The sequence below is a fragment of the Myotis davidii genome, unplaced genomic scaffold (assembly GCF_000327345.1).
Source record: "Myotis davidii unplaced genomic scaffold, ASM32734v1 scaffold362, whole genome shotgun sequence".
Classification (NCBI taxonomy): Eukaryota; Metazoa; Chordata; class Mammalia; order Chiroptera; family Vespertilionidae; genus Myotis; species Myotis davidii.
This window is the reverse complement of record NW_006297152.1, coordinates 2,207,817-2,223,085: the sequence shown is the minus strand read 5'-3', so window position 1 is coordinate 2,223,085 and position 15,269 is coordinate 2,207,817. Positions and strand designations below refer to the sequence as shown.

At 40.4% G+C, this 15,269-nt stretch overlaps 1 protein-coding gene across 1 annotated transcript in view; it reads left to right on the top strand.

Annotated features, from left to right (window-relative positions):
* Nucleotides 1-8,490: 8,490 nt before the first annotated feature.
* The window catches only part of PLA2G4A (phospholipase A2 group IVA), a 127,397-nt gene continuing 120,618 nt past the window's right edge, over nt 8,491-15,269 (top strand). The window contains exon 1 of the mRNA XM_006772938.2: nt 8,491-8,628. The gene's annotated coding sequence lies outside the window, so the exon portion shown is untranslated. The remainder of the gene's footprint in view (nt 8,629-15,269) is intronic.

Here is a 15,269-nt window from a genome sequence, read left to right as displayed (position 1 = left end):
ATTAAACTTCCTGCCTTTGCCTTTTTGTGCTTAAAGTATAACTACCCACCAAATTCCATTCCTAATTTCATGGCCCAATTTAGAGTTTAGATTCAATTATCTTCCTGTCCTCCCCCTCGCACTTCCTGTTTCAGATGCTAATAATGGCTTTTGTGATACGCGTCTTTCACAACTCTCTGTGCTTGTTGTACTTGCTATTTCTTCTGTTTGGAACATTCTTTCCACACGCAGTCTCATGGCTGGTTGCTCTGGACTGGCCTTTCTTGGACATGTTTTTTTGTTTGTTGGTGTTTTAAAGTCATTATCTTGTTTATCTTGTTCCTAGTCTCCCCTGTCCACTAGAATATAAGTTCCATGAAAGCATTGGCCTTGTCTATTCCCGTTTGCTCTCTCTGCAGTGCCTAACTATATGCTAGACCAGCGGTTCTCAACCTGTGGGTCGCGATCCCTTTGGGGATCGAACGACCCTTTCACAGGAGTCGCCTAAGACCATCGGAAAACACATATATAATTACATATTGTTTTTGTGATTAATCACTATGCTTTAATTATGTTCAATTTGTAACAATGAAATTGGGGGTCACCACAACCTGAGGAACTGTATTAAAGGGTCGGGTCATTAGGAAGGTTGAGAACCACTGTGCTAGACGCATGGTAAGTAAGCAAAATTTCTGGGGAATGTCTACATGGAGCCCTTGGTAAAGTTTAATTATGTTTTCAGATGTTCCCAAGAACCAATATTGGTACAGAAGCAGCAGACAAGCTTCTTATTTTGAAGGGATGAAGAGACTTGGCCAATGGGCCAGTAATAACTTGCGCTTACTGACTTTAACTTTTGCCTCCCCAAGTAAGTTACAAATATTTTAAAGGATCTCCCAGCCAAAGCATTTAAAAATCATTGTGACTGATTAATCAAATGAACAAATATTTATTAGGTGATTGGATGCTAATTATTAAGCATATTATATCCAAAGAATGCTGTGTAAGGGTTGATGAAATATTCCAAAACAAATGACCATATATAATTTAAATCATGCATGTATTTTAAAGTCAGAAAGGGTATTAAGGAAAATAGAAATATCTAGAAAACCAAATGAAAGGAAGATTGTTTTTCTAGAACTATTGTAGATAGCAAAAATAGTCAGACCCTCTTCCTCTTATTTTAGTGAGAAATCAAACTATTATCTGATATTGCAGTGCTTCATTAAATGTAGCAAATTATGAGCAAGAATGGACATACAAATATTTAGGACATTAATTTTTTAATTCAATTCTTGGACCAGTCTGCTATTCTCAGGAAAGTAAAAATATCTCAGTAGGATACTAATTCAGAACTATTTAAATATATTATGTTAGCAATGTTTTCCTTAATGGTCCATCTATATGAGTAAAACAGTTGGACCATTTTGCTAATTTTTGAATGAATTTTATTAGGGTGAATACTTTTGTTTTTATTTTTTCTTAGCAATTTTTGTAATTTTGTTGTAGTTTTTAAAAAAATATATTTTTATTGACTTCAGAGAAGAAGGGAGAGGGAGGAAGAGAGAGATAAAAACACCAATAATGAGAGAGAATCATCAATTGGCTGCCTCCTGCACGCCCACCATTGAGGAACAAGCCTGCAACCCGGGCATGTGTCCTGACCAGGAATCGAACCATGACCTCCTGGTTCATAGGTCAATACTCAACTACTGAGCCATGTCAGTTGGGATGTAGTTTTAAATTATCTAAAATTTAATTCACCCTAAAAAATAAATTTGGGGCAAACTGGGATTCAATGACATTAAATTCTAGTATGTGCCTTCTTTGCCATTTGGGTGAAGATTCAGCGTGACCTTGTGCTCCCAATCAGAGAAAGATCATATATATTTCTCCTATCTAATAATAGACAAACATGGTAATTAACCATACCTCCGACACACTTCCCATTGGCTAATCAGGGGGTTATGCAAATTAACTGCCACCCAAGATGGCGGCCGGCAGACAGGCAGCTGAAGCGAACAGGAGGCTTGCTTGTTCCAGTGAAGGAGGAAGCCAAGGTTTCCTGCCTGCTGCTGCTGGGCTCTGAGCTTGCACTCTAAGCAACTATGTTGCAATTACAGAAGCTAAACAAACCCCATGCTTTCAGCCAGCCAGCCAAGCTAGAGTTGCAACAGTGTTTCAATTATAGAAGCCTCAGAGCTAAAGCCAGCTCTCAGTTCCAGTGACAGCCATAGAAGCTAAAAAATCCCAGGGATCCAGGACACCCTTCAGGGCAAACCAGCTGGCCTCCACCCGTGCACCAGGTCTCTATCCTATATAGTAAAAGGGTAATATGCCTCCCAGCACCGGGATCATTGGAGCCGTGAGGCCCCCTGGCACCGGGATCAGCGGAGCCTCCCAGCACTGGGATAGTGGAGCAGCGAGGCCTCACTGCCCTGGTGTCAAGCGCTGCTGCGAGGCCTCCCAGCACTGGGATCAGCGGAGCCACGAGGTCTCCTGGCCCCTGGAGCAGCGTGACAGGGGGCAGTATGCCCAAACCCCCTGATCGCCCTGCAGCTCTGTGTGTGACAGGGGGCAGGGCCACAACCTCCCTATCCACCCTGCTCTGTTCATGACAGGGGAAGGCACCTCAACCCCCTGATCAGCCCTGCTCTGTGTGTGACAGGGGGCGGCGCCCCAAACCCCACATGGGCCCTGCTCTATGTGTGACGGGGTGGAGCCGCAACCTCCCCATTGGCCCTGCCCTGAGTGTGATGGGGGGGGTGCCCCAACCCCCGATCGGCCCTGCTCTGTACATGACAGGGGGAAGCTTTCCAACCCCCTGGTCAGCCCTGCCTTGTGCGTGACAGGGGGCGGTGCCCCAACCCCCAATCGGCCCTGCTCTGTGCGTGACGGGGGTGGTGTCGCAATTTCCCCATCGACCCTGCCTTGAGTGTGATAGGGGGCGGCGCCTCAACCCCCCAATCGGCCCTACCCTGAGCGTGACTTGGGGTGACATTGCAACCTCCCGATCCACCCTGCTCTGTGCATGACAGGGGACGGTGCCCCAACTCCCCAATTGGCCCTGCTCTGAGTCTGACCAGGGGCTGGACCTAGGGATTGGGCCTCCCCTCTGCCACCCAGGAGCTGGTCTAAGCCAGCAGGTCGTTATCTCCCGAGGGGTCCCAGACTGTGAGAGGGCACAAGTGGGGCTGAGGGACACTGCCCCCTGCCCACGCCAGTGCACAAAGTATAGTGCACCGGGCCTCTAGTAAATAATAAAAACATAATATGCTAAATAGACCAGACGTCCTTCTGGATGTCTTTCTGTATAACCTTCTGGACGAAGCCACAGTGGCGGGGGCTGAGGCAGAGGCGGCCACCGCGGTCATGCATTGGGCCTCTAGTATACTAGCATACTAGTATCTAAAAGCCAAGTGACTGAACGACTGAAACAACTGGTCTCTATGACATGCACTGCACCGGCCAACCTCCCATGGCCCCTCCCTCTGGTTGTCCCCGATTGGCCCCAATGGGGCCAGGCCTGCCAGACCCCACTTATACATGAATTCATGCACCAGGCCTTTAATCTATATTATAAAAGGCCTGTGGCCGTAACGCTGTAATGCTGTAATGACCAAACAACTAGTCATCAGGAGGTACATTGATGGGTCTCATGGTGTGGCAGGTCTGGGGTCCCACGGCAGCACAGTAGGTCTGAGTCTCACACGATTTTGTGAGCTGGGCCTCTAGTATATACATAAAATGAAGAAATACATGTAGATTTTCAAACAGAAATTGTTGGACTCTACAATGTATTTGAAAAATCAAATTAGGAAAAAAAAGCAAAAGTACTTTTGAAGCTGCTTAGCCACGGATTTGATAAATATTATTATCTCAGTCTTATGAAAACCATCTAATGACATCAGAGCTCAGTTACTTGAGGAACTTTGAACATTCACTTAGCAATAATCTTCCCACTCAGAATTACTTTCTAAAAAAGAATATGGGCTCAGTCTCTCTCATGTACATCAGTAAGTTTAAAGTCCAAGAATACAAGTATTTTTAAAGGCCTGTAAAGTGCCTGCAAGTTAGTTTCTGAGCTGTGTAATTGGGCTTGTGCCCATTCTGACAGAATTGCTGAAAGTAGGCAGGCACTGGCTTTACCAAGTTTAGAGGGAGCTTGAAGAGTAGAAAACAACTTGCTGAATTATTGCCCCAAGTAGGTAAGATGAATCAGGACAATATGGCTCTGTCAGATGTTTCTGAATATGGTTTGTCTGTAGTCAAAATATTCTACTGTGTATTGAGTCATGAATGGTTGATTGTATGACCTTTCCATGTGTACAATACACATTTGTAATTTGTGATGAAATCTGAAGGGATCCTGATTTAATTTTCACTTCTATTTTATCTGCAAAATAAAAAAATATTTTTAAGGTATAGTTGTATAAGTTAATAGGCAGTGGAGAAAACTTCATGGTATGAGTACAGCAGCGGAATGATCTGACTTGCATTGTAGGCAAATTTATTTGAGAATGAAGCATAGGGTGATTTTAAGAGGAAACAGAACTGCAGGAGGAAAGCCCTTAGGATAGTATACGTAAGTAATGATAATATATTAGTAATACATTAGTAATGTAATAGAGTATAACTGTATTTTCGCAATAAAATGAAAAGGGAAATGTAGATATAAAAAATCTAATTTTCGAAACCCAAAGATGAATGAAGGAATTGGGGTGAGTAGGAGGGGCAAGACAGTGACCATCACTGATGAGGAAGGGAGCAGTTATAGGTTCCTAGCCGTGGTGCTTAGGGGTTTTTATTTTCTATCACTGGCTCCCATGCGTTATAGTCAGGGACTTGGCTGACTTGGGACAAAGCTGAAAAGATAATCAAACAAAACTTGCTATAACAGACAGTATAATATGCTGAGAAATTGTGGGCTTTGGAGTCAGGCAGACTTGTTTGAAAGCCTGCCTGTGTGTGCTCAGGTAATATTAGGATTCTAAATAAAGGCGATCATGCCTAATTTCATGAATATAGTGGTTGTGATACTGAAAATGTAGTGATAATACAAAGTACTTAGCTCTCTATAAGAAGTAACAATATTACTAGTGCTTTATTCAGTATAGTTCTCTTAATACTTTTTATTGGAAAATTGAGGATTGAAAAGTTTAATAGAGTAGTAATAATCTGCCTAACATTTTTCAATTAAAAAAGAAGAATTGAGAGAAAATTATTACTTTCACTTTTCAGGTCAAAATATTATTGCAACTGTATGGATATAATAAATTTGCACTGAAAGTACAAGTGATAATTACTAGCAGATACTTGGCTATTAAAATATAGTTCTTACTGTTTGTAGATTCTCTGTCCCTAGATCTGTGCTTTCATCATGGCACCTAATATTTAAACTCATTGTAAGTACATTTTAATTAGGGTTCATTTCACTCTTCTCTCTGAATAGCTTCATATTTCCAGGAATTTAATTAGCGTGGAGAGGGGTTGTAAAAATAACTCTCTCTTCTTTAGTAAAGGTGGAAATGACAGTGGCCAGGAGGAGAGTGCTATTCGACGGTCAGGTTAAAGATATCTTTCAATCAGTATCATGGATAACACCTTCAATAAACATCGTTTGAGCTCCTAATGTGTTATGGACTTGTGGTTGAGGTTTGGGGGTCGGTGAGGGTTTACTAAAATGAAGAAGGCTAAGTCACCTGCCATCATGGAGCATAAAATATTTTTTCTTGTACAGCCGAGTATAATACAAATTGATCAATGTTCTAAAAAGTATTAAAGTGGAAGGATTATTTATCCTGGAAAAAGGAGTGGGTAGAGAAATTTTCTACACAAGCTAGTAATTGAGCAAAGCCTTTCAGGATGAGTGGGATTAGTTCAGTGGAATTTAAGGGAAAGCTGTGCAAGGAGAATGGTCTCTGTGTTGAAGGAAAGATGAGGAGATGGGGGTCAATTAGCTGGATGCCAAAATAGTTCACAGGTGAGAATTACTTCAATTTTCTTTGACTCAAGTGTCTTAAGTAACTTGATTTTGCTAATGCATAAAGAGAAGAATGACTCATATTAATGGTATTCACAGACAGATAAATAGTAAGAACTTATTATTTTACCATAAAGAAACTTTTTTATGGACCATAATACTCAAGCATAGCAGTGGATAAGAGGGACAGATTATTATAAGCAAATTATTTAATTGGTGGCCATTGAGAATCTTCTCTGATTATGTCCATCCACAGTCTGGATTAGATTTCCCTATCAGCTCTCTCTTAGCACCCAAATAGAATGCTGATTAGCATGCTGGCTATTTTCATTGGATGTATGGATTTAACTATCAGTTGTATCTCATTATTCGTGTCCAAGTTTATCAGAAATAAATCACTTTCATGTAGTTAGAGAGTACAGGATAGGTAAGATCATAACAAAGTGAATAGAAGCAACTGCATATAAAGTGAGAAAAATCAATCATGAAAACATAAGGTTCTTTTCTGCTTTTTGAGACAGTAGGTACTTCCTTGTTAGTTACCATGACCAGTTCTGAGGCTGTTCCTTTTGCTTACTTGTCCAGTGCTAACATTAGCTTATGACTCTCAGTCTTAAATTATAAATTGTTAATTAACAGCAAACAGTATAAAAGGACTCATTGGCGACAATGCAAAAGGTGGATGGGATTTAAATTAGAGGCTGCTACAATTGCTCAGTTCCAGTTGATTTTCAACTGAATTGCTCCTCCTAACTGATCTTCACTGATGGACAGACACAGGGAAGAGGGATCTTCAGACCTAATGGATCCTACCACTGGAGGCAGGCTCTAAGAGCAGTGTCTCCCTTACCTAAGGTGGGGGCAGAGGTTCTTGGAGCCAGTAGGCTAGTGCTGGAAATATTTTTTGAAGGTGTGGGGGAGGATGGACAAAGTAAAGGCAGTAAATCTGAACTTGGGCTATCCATCTAGGGGTCGATGTGAACAATGAGATCATAGGCAGGGAGCCAAAATGGTTGTGGGCATGGAGGCCACAGAACCACAGAATGGGGAAATGGGAGATGTTCTGTACCAGTGACATGAGAGGCATGCTTGCAGAAGCTTCTCTTCACTACAAGCATGGAGACAAGTCAGCCTGACTTGGTAAGACCAGAAAGAGGCAAACACCATCCCATAAGCTTTAACTATCGCCATAACATACTCTGAAATCTTCTTCAAAAGCATTTAGTCAAACATTTTTCTTATCTTCAACATGTAACATACTATTGGACAACCTCTTCAAATACTGAGAGCTACAACCTTTTATCATCAAACCCATGGGCGCATGTGAGGCTTTTCAGGGTAGTCTTTCTTTGTCAGTTCTAGAATGAATGTGCCCTGAAAACATCTTTCACCAATTGTACTTGGAGAAAAAGGTGAAAAACAACAGTGCAGTTCTAGAATGAATGTGCCCTGAAAACATCTTCTTTCACCAATTGTACCTGGAGAAAAAGGTGAAAAACAACAGTATGCTGTCGGCTCCTCTCTTTAGCACATATCCGCTCTTAAGAAATTCAGGGTCTTCTTTGGAAAGAGAAAGTTTGATTCCCATTAGACACTTCTGGCCTAAGAAATTCAGGGTCTTCTTTGGAAAGAGAAAGAGTTTCATTCCCATTAGACACTTCTGGCCTTTTTTTTGCAGGACCGAGAGATGGATAACATCTCAGGTTGAATTTATGGTAGAAATCAAAAAACAAAAAGGAGTTGAATCTTGGGCTCTAGAAGACGGAAAATCCAGAAAATTTAATAATGGGATCTGCAGAAATTATATTATTTGAAAATGTTATAAGAAAGCTAAAAGAATGCGCTCAGTATTAAAGGCAAAAATAGAAGATACTGGGTTTGAAAACAAGATATACTAAATTAATCTTTAAAGACACTAAACCATTCTTGTGAGATTTGGATAAATTTAAACGGTACACCTTCTTAGTTCAGTCATAACATTTGAAGTTACATTGCAAAAACGGTAGTTCAATCAGATTTGGTTCTCCCCTAACTCTTAACATATATGCATGATGGTCGCTGGTATGCCTTTACTCTTACAGTTACAAACAGTTATCAGTTCAGGTGTTTTAAGTTTGGGGAGGAAATATTTGAACAAATTTGATTTTTAACGTGTTCTTATAATGAACTCATTTTCTATTCTGGGTGTTCAACTTTGCCTTTTTAAGAATTCGAAAATGCTCTAGGTTATTCATCTTTTCAATCTAGTTCTTGCTTGTTTGGGAAAAAAGAGGAAGCAGTAACTACTTAAGGACAAGGAGTACTCACACACACACACACACACACACACACACACACACACACAGGCCAGCCAGCCAGCATCCCTGTAATTTAGGACCGGTTAACGCACACATTGTTTAGGTATGTGTTCTGACTTCAAACCCCTTGTTCTGGTAAGTCATCATTTGCAGTAGGATGCCAGCATCTGCAGAAACAGTGCTTTCCCTCGCTTCCTCTTTCATTCCACCTTAAAACATCTGCGAAGACTAAAGGAAACCAGCCCACGTCTTAGCCCCTCCCACCAAGGATTCGACTTAAACTTCACTGTGGCCCCGGCTGAAAAAGGATCCTGACAGAAAGCTAGAGGCATAAAGGATCCCGAAGAAGCTCTTGTAACTCTGGGAACTGTAAGCAATATATTTACTCTACCTCCACCCCGCTCCGCTCCCCTCTCCCACCCTCCTTAGCTTTTCTAGTTTGTATCTTAACTTGGAAGGAGGAAAGGACACGGGGAAATCTAGTCTTCACTGCGTTTTAAAAAGTCCGCCCCTCCTCTGCCTTTTGAAATGAGACAGATCAGGAAATCTTAGTTATCTTCTGACAAATGCCAGTTTGATTTCCGGGCTCTAAATGCCCCGTGGAGTCAAAAGTGTTCCTTCACTTACAGCAGCGAAAGAGCCAACCCAACATTCCAAAGGCAGCGAGGTGGCGCTTATTAGGGCTCCACGTGATGCCACCCCATGGTCACAGATCCCCAATAACTTGAGCAGCGTGCGTTTTGACAGCCCTGATGCTCTTTAGTTACAGAATTTGGGGACTCATTTATGTTTTGATGAAGAAGTAGTCATTTTGGTTACTTATGCATTCCTGGGTATTCAATGTGTTGCAGTGTTGTGCAGAAAAAAAGACAATACTGAAGAATTAATTGTAAAACAGCTGGTATTCTGATTCGATTCGCACTTTCTCTAACGCGGTGGACATGCCAGGAGAACAGAACTCCAGGCCAGACACTGGAAAAGATTTGACCGAATAACGATAACGTTAAGTTTCAAGTGTGAATATTATTTTAGTAATTTCGTTTTCGAAGCAGTAAAAATGGCATTGAATTTGAAATAATAGTGGCTTAACATAGCTAGGTCTCCTTCAGCTTATCATAATTTCAGTCTTAAAAATAATGATTTTTCACTTCAAAAACTAGAACAAGAAATGCTCTTCCTATTGGTTGATGATGTAAGCATTTATTCAACTGAGGCAGATAGAGAGGGAATACCATTCGGATGGGTGTCTGAGTTACGAGGTTTGCGTGTTTAACCCTTTCAAGGACGATTCGTGTTTGGGTTTGTTTCTGTTTATTGCATAAATGTGAACATGTAGCTCAAGGTATTTGCATGGGTAGTGGTGAAACTAACCCTGTTAAGAGTTTTAAAATTATATTCCAAGGTCCCTACACCTTGCCAATCAAGTTTGATGCTGGGATAAAAATTTAAAAAAAGACAACCACAGTTATTTGCTTCTTTCATTGAGCAGAGAAGGAGTTACATTTTAAATTAAGCAATAATTGTGAAATGCCTAGAGAAGTGTTTTATCTGCGTTTGTTCACAGCAGCTTTTCAGACTTCCCGTAGGGGAAGCACATTTTATGGGACTAAGAGATATATTCAGTCATCTTCCTTTTCTTAGGTAAACACAAGTGATCACTTCTGAAGTATTTTGCATGTATGTTTAATTAGGAAAAGGAAAACGATTGACTAGATTTCTTAGTACCTGAAGAAGTTCACAACGTAGAGATAATTTGGCCTATTTTAACCCATCGGTATCATTCTTGGTTGTCACTGCTTAGAAAGCAGAGTCATGAAACCAAATTATTTGCATATTAAAAATAAGTTCCAAGAATAAAAAAGAGGAAGACAGAATTAGCTGTGGTTCCTTTTCCTCTCATAGGCCTTTCATTGACCATCAATTTTTCTTCCTCCTCTGGCTTGCAGAGTTTATAGCTTTAGTTATTCTCAACTTCTTTTTTTAAGTCACAGACCCTTTTACAAGTATTATGAAAGCTGTAGACCCTTCCCCAGAATAAAGCTCGCATACTGTCCTCCAACATGCACCAATTTGGAAACAGCTTTAGGATGTTCATACTCCTCCCCCCCCCCCCCCCCCCCAAGCAATTAATGTCATGTGAAAGTGTTGTACTTCTTAGGACTTTGGAATTTTCTGATAATATCAAATAATTACCAAATCATTTTATTTATAAGAAAAGAACTGCCTAATAATGACTATTGATTGCAGTGCTCACATTGTTCACTTATTCGTCAGGGTGCTGGAACTCTAAGCAGTTGGGTGTAATGGAAAAACGACTTGCCTGGAAACCAAGTGACCTAGATTCTAGACTTAGCCCCACTAATGACTAGTTGGGCAATATTAGAAAAATATTGTTATTTTTCTGTAACATCTAATACCTTTTGTTGCTGAATGCAGTAAGTAAAACATAGTAGGAAAACAAGACGCAAGTCATTTTTCATTGGATTGTGGGTTGTCTAGGTTTGCCCTTTTATTCTAAAATTCCTAACCATATTTCCCAGCATATTAATGTTTTATAATATTTTCATTTATTCCAAAGATAATTCATGTTCATTGCTTAAATTTCATTCAGTATAGTAAATTGCAAAGAAGTACAGTGAAAAATTACCCATTACCCCCTAAAGGGATAACCATTTTCAAAATGTCATTCTTTCATGTATTCGATCAACAAATATTTATTGAGTAACTAGCATGCATCAGCAGAGAGACAGGAATTCCTGTATGCACATCCGCTTATACTTCTAGGCATTTTCCTATACATGCACGCACATGTAGATATTATAAAATTGTGATCATACTTGCTAAAAGGTAAACTGAGTCATATTAAACATTTTAAGAGTTTTTGGAGCAAAAACCAGTTGAAATGAGGCAGTGAAGAATGGAAAGTAGTTCGGAAAGGGTCACCTGCAGGATCTAGGGGCAGAGACTTTTATAGAAAAAGTAGAAGCAAAGTAAGGAAATGCTTAAAGCTTAGTTGGCTGTTTGTGATTGGATGTCCTTAGGTTTCAAATTTGTAACTTTGAGGCATTTACAGGTTTAAGATTTTGATTTGCTTATGTAGGCCGCCATGACAATGAAGCTGCCTCAGACTAATTGCCTCCTCATATAATTAATTTAACACACCATTCATACTGTTTTATAACATACTTCCTCTTCAATCATGGAATTTTCTCTTAAAACATGAGTTTTTTTGTATTCATGCATTATTTTGTATTTATTTATATATTAAACAAATATCATTGAGTTCCTACTATATGTTATACACTGTGTGAGTGATGCCAGGCTATACACATGAGCAAGAGTATGGGTCTCACTATTTTAGTCTGTGGAAATGTACTGGCCAATTATAAGTTGTTAGATATTTAGGTAGGTTACAGATTTCTACTATTATAAATAATGTTTCAGCTGGGACCTCTTATATAAATATTTGTATACCTCTTTGCTTATTTCCTTTGTATAGATTCTTACAAGCGTATGTATGTTCCAGGTTTTAACAAAAGTTCTGCTATATTACAGGTTGTGAGATAAGCCAATAATTGTTTTAGCAAAACGTTCTTTTCTCAACTGTAGAATAGAAATAATAATACTTGGTTATTTGGAGGATTCCTAAAAATATTTAGCAATATGTTATGGAATGCTAGTTATTATTTTTGGCATTTTGTTCGTAAGACAGATTGTATCCATTTATAAGTAGTATTAGAGGGTAGAATTTCCCCAAACCAAGATTGTGTTATCACTCAAACACAACAAACAGCAAATTAAAATGTTAGATAATTATTATACTAAAATGGTATTTTGTTTCAATTTGTATTTCTTCCAGAAATAAGGTTGAACAGTTTTCAAAGTAGCTGATATCTGATAAAGTGGGGGGTCTTCTTCCCCACCGGGTGCTGCTGGGGGTGGACTTCTTATGATATCCCAAGAAAAATAATTTTCTGAGACTTACACAGGAGAATCAGTAACTTTTATTCACATGGAGTTAAGTCCCTTTGCATTTCCAAAGTCCCATTTCCCTTAGTCCAGTAGAAGAAGTGTAGCTGGCTTTCAGTAAAGCTAAAATCAAAGCCAGGATCACGAGTTCTCCATGTTGGAGCCAGGTCCAGTATATCATCAGGCTAGTTGCAGTCCATTCGTCCATTGGGTGTGGGGGTCCTCATAGCTGTGGGCCACATGGTAGATTTCGAGGAAGCCAAGAATGAGCCATGAGCCAAGTGCGCCAAGAGGAACCAAGACAGTGAACTTCTTTGTTCAGGGGATTATATTTCCCAAATTTCCTCGAACTTACAGTGGACACGCCCATTCTGGCCAATGTCCTCTGTTCCCAAGGGTGACTGACAGTACACACCTTCCCTAGTCATCCCAACTTTACTGGGCACATGTCTATCTTCCCTTTGTCCAGCCCCTTTCCCCCAATGTTTTGCAGGGAATATGCCTATAATGCCTGGCCTTCTCTTTGTTCCTTTCCTATTATTAATAATTAGCTAATTACATTGATATCAGAGCCACTTAGATGTCCATGTTTATGAATTGCCTCTTTCAATGTGAGTTTTAAATATTTTCTTCAGTCTTAATTTCTAACTCCATAAATATCAATAGACATAGCTCACATAATCAAAGGCCCTTTGGAGTCCTCCATTTTGAAGAGTGTTAGAGGCCAAAATTAAAGCTAAATTTTGAACTAGAAATAGAAATTCTGGAAACATTGCTTTTCTCAGTTTTAGAGGATTGACCTTATCGTTTCCTAAAGCCCTTTCTTTAAAAATGAGTGAGATGCATTGAAAAATGAAAGCAAGTCATATGTATTCTCATAGACTGTCATATTCTACAAAATTAGGGAAATTGAAGAGGGTTTCGAAAATACTTGTAGAATGTCCACCACCTCTGGGAACATCCAGACTTGCTTAATGCAGATAAGGACTAAGGGTTACATGATGATTCCTTGTAAAGTTTTCATTAAGAAAATGTATCCATGTTTGTCACGAACCAACTTAAAATGAATTTAATTTTAGTCAACTCTTCCTCTTCTACTCTGATAATTCTACTCTGACAGTTGGGCGAACCAAAAAGTTGGTTCTTGTGTTTTTTTCAAAGGAGATAGTAAGTAGAGCAGATATTTTGTAAGTAGTGGGTAGTAAGTAGTTCTGGTATTTTGGTACCATCACCTGCCTGAGAAAAAGAGATGTACCAAATATTTGCTGCTCTTGCTATGTGATTCTGGTTTTTGATTCTCTCTGATTCTTAGTCCACCCTTACAACATTCTTTGAAAATACAGTTTATCTCTCCTTTATACACATATGAAATAAACTTAAATAATTGACTGTACACCAGAAGTAGATTTGTAGGCCATACTACTAGTCCAATCGTTTATTTAATGAATTCAAATGACTAGAGAAACTCAACAAATACCTGTAAGTGATCCTTATCAGAGTTTAACAACCTCTGGGTTAAAGATGATGGGCTGATAGGTTCTTAGCACAAGCAGTTATAAATAAATCAGCTTATCCCCTTTCCTTAAACTTTCTCCTCATTTGATTATTTTGGAGTCTGCAGGGAAATTTGGGTATTTTAGGTAACAGCATGTTTTGAATTAGGATACAAATATGTAATTTGTTTGTAATATCTGTAATTTCAGTAGTCAGTAGTATAGAAAACTCGTATATTGATAATACTCAGCTTATACATGCTTAGTTTTTCATTTTGTTATTACCTAATTTACAATATGTTCTCTGATTATGTAGTTTGAAAAAAAAATATCACAGGGCCAATATTTTTCATTTGCACAGCATGTATGGCTTATGAAGAGATTGCTTGAGAACTTCATTCCCAAAATAACTCAGTAAGTTAGTAGGGCAGGTAGTCACATTTTACAGATCTGAAAAGAGAAATATGGAAACATCAATTGGCTTACTTAATGTCTAATCATGATTTCCATTTTGATGCATTGTGTATGCTTCAGTTAATTAACTGATTAATTGGTTTGTATTTTCAATTTTGATGCATGTTATTTTTAAGGCCACCAACCTCTTCCTATTTGTGTTAATATCAGAAAAATTATTGGGGAAGGAAGATCCAGATGGTACAAGTTTCCATATTAACTCACTTATTCTTCTCTTTTAACTGGTTTACTGATTGACCTAATAGAGGAAGTTGCACAGACATTTAAGAATGATTGAGAAAGTTGTGTATGATCTACAATTTTGTATTTTAGAACTATTTAGCACTTTATATAGCTACTAGAGGCCCGGTGCACAAAAATTTGTGCACTCGGGAGGGGGAGGGGGGTCCCTCAGCCTGGCCTGTGCCCTCTCGCAGTCTGGGACCCCTCGGAAGATAATGACCTGCTGGCTTAGGCCTACTCCCAGGTGGCAGAGGGCAGGCCCAAATCCCTAGGTGCAGCCCCTGGTGAGCCCCTGCTTCAGAGCAGGGCCGATTGGGGAGTTGGGGTATCGCCCCCTGTCATGCACAGAGCAGGGCGATTGGGAGGTTGTGATGCCACCCTCAGTCACGCTCAGGGTAGGGCCGATTGGGGGGTTGGGGCACCGTCCCCTGTCACACTCAAGGCAGGGTCGATGGGGAGGTTGCGGCGCCATCCCCTGTCACGCACAGAGCAGGGCCAATCAGGGGGTTGGGGCTCTGTACCCTGTCATGCACAGAGCAGGGCCAATCAGGGGGTTGGGGCGCTGCCCCCTGTCACACACAGAGCAAGGCCCATCAGGGGGTTGGGGCGCCGCCACTGTCACACTCAGGGCAAGGCCGATGGGGAGGTTATGGCTCTACCCAGTCACACACAGAGCAGGGCCCGTGGGGGTGAGAGGGTGTTGGGCCGTCACACCCTGTCATACACAGAGCAGGGCCGATCAGAGGGTTGGGGCGCCTTCCCCTGTCACAAACAGAGCAGGGTGGATAGGGAGATTGTGGCCCCGCCCCCTGTCACACACAGAGCCGCAGGGCGATCAGGGGGTTTGGGCGC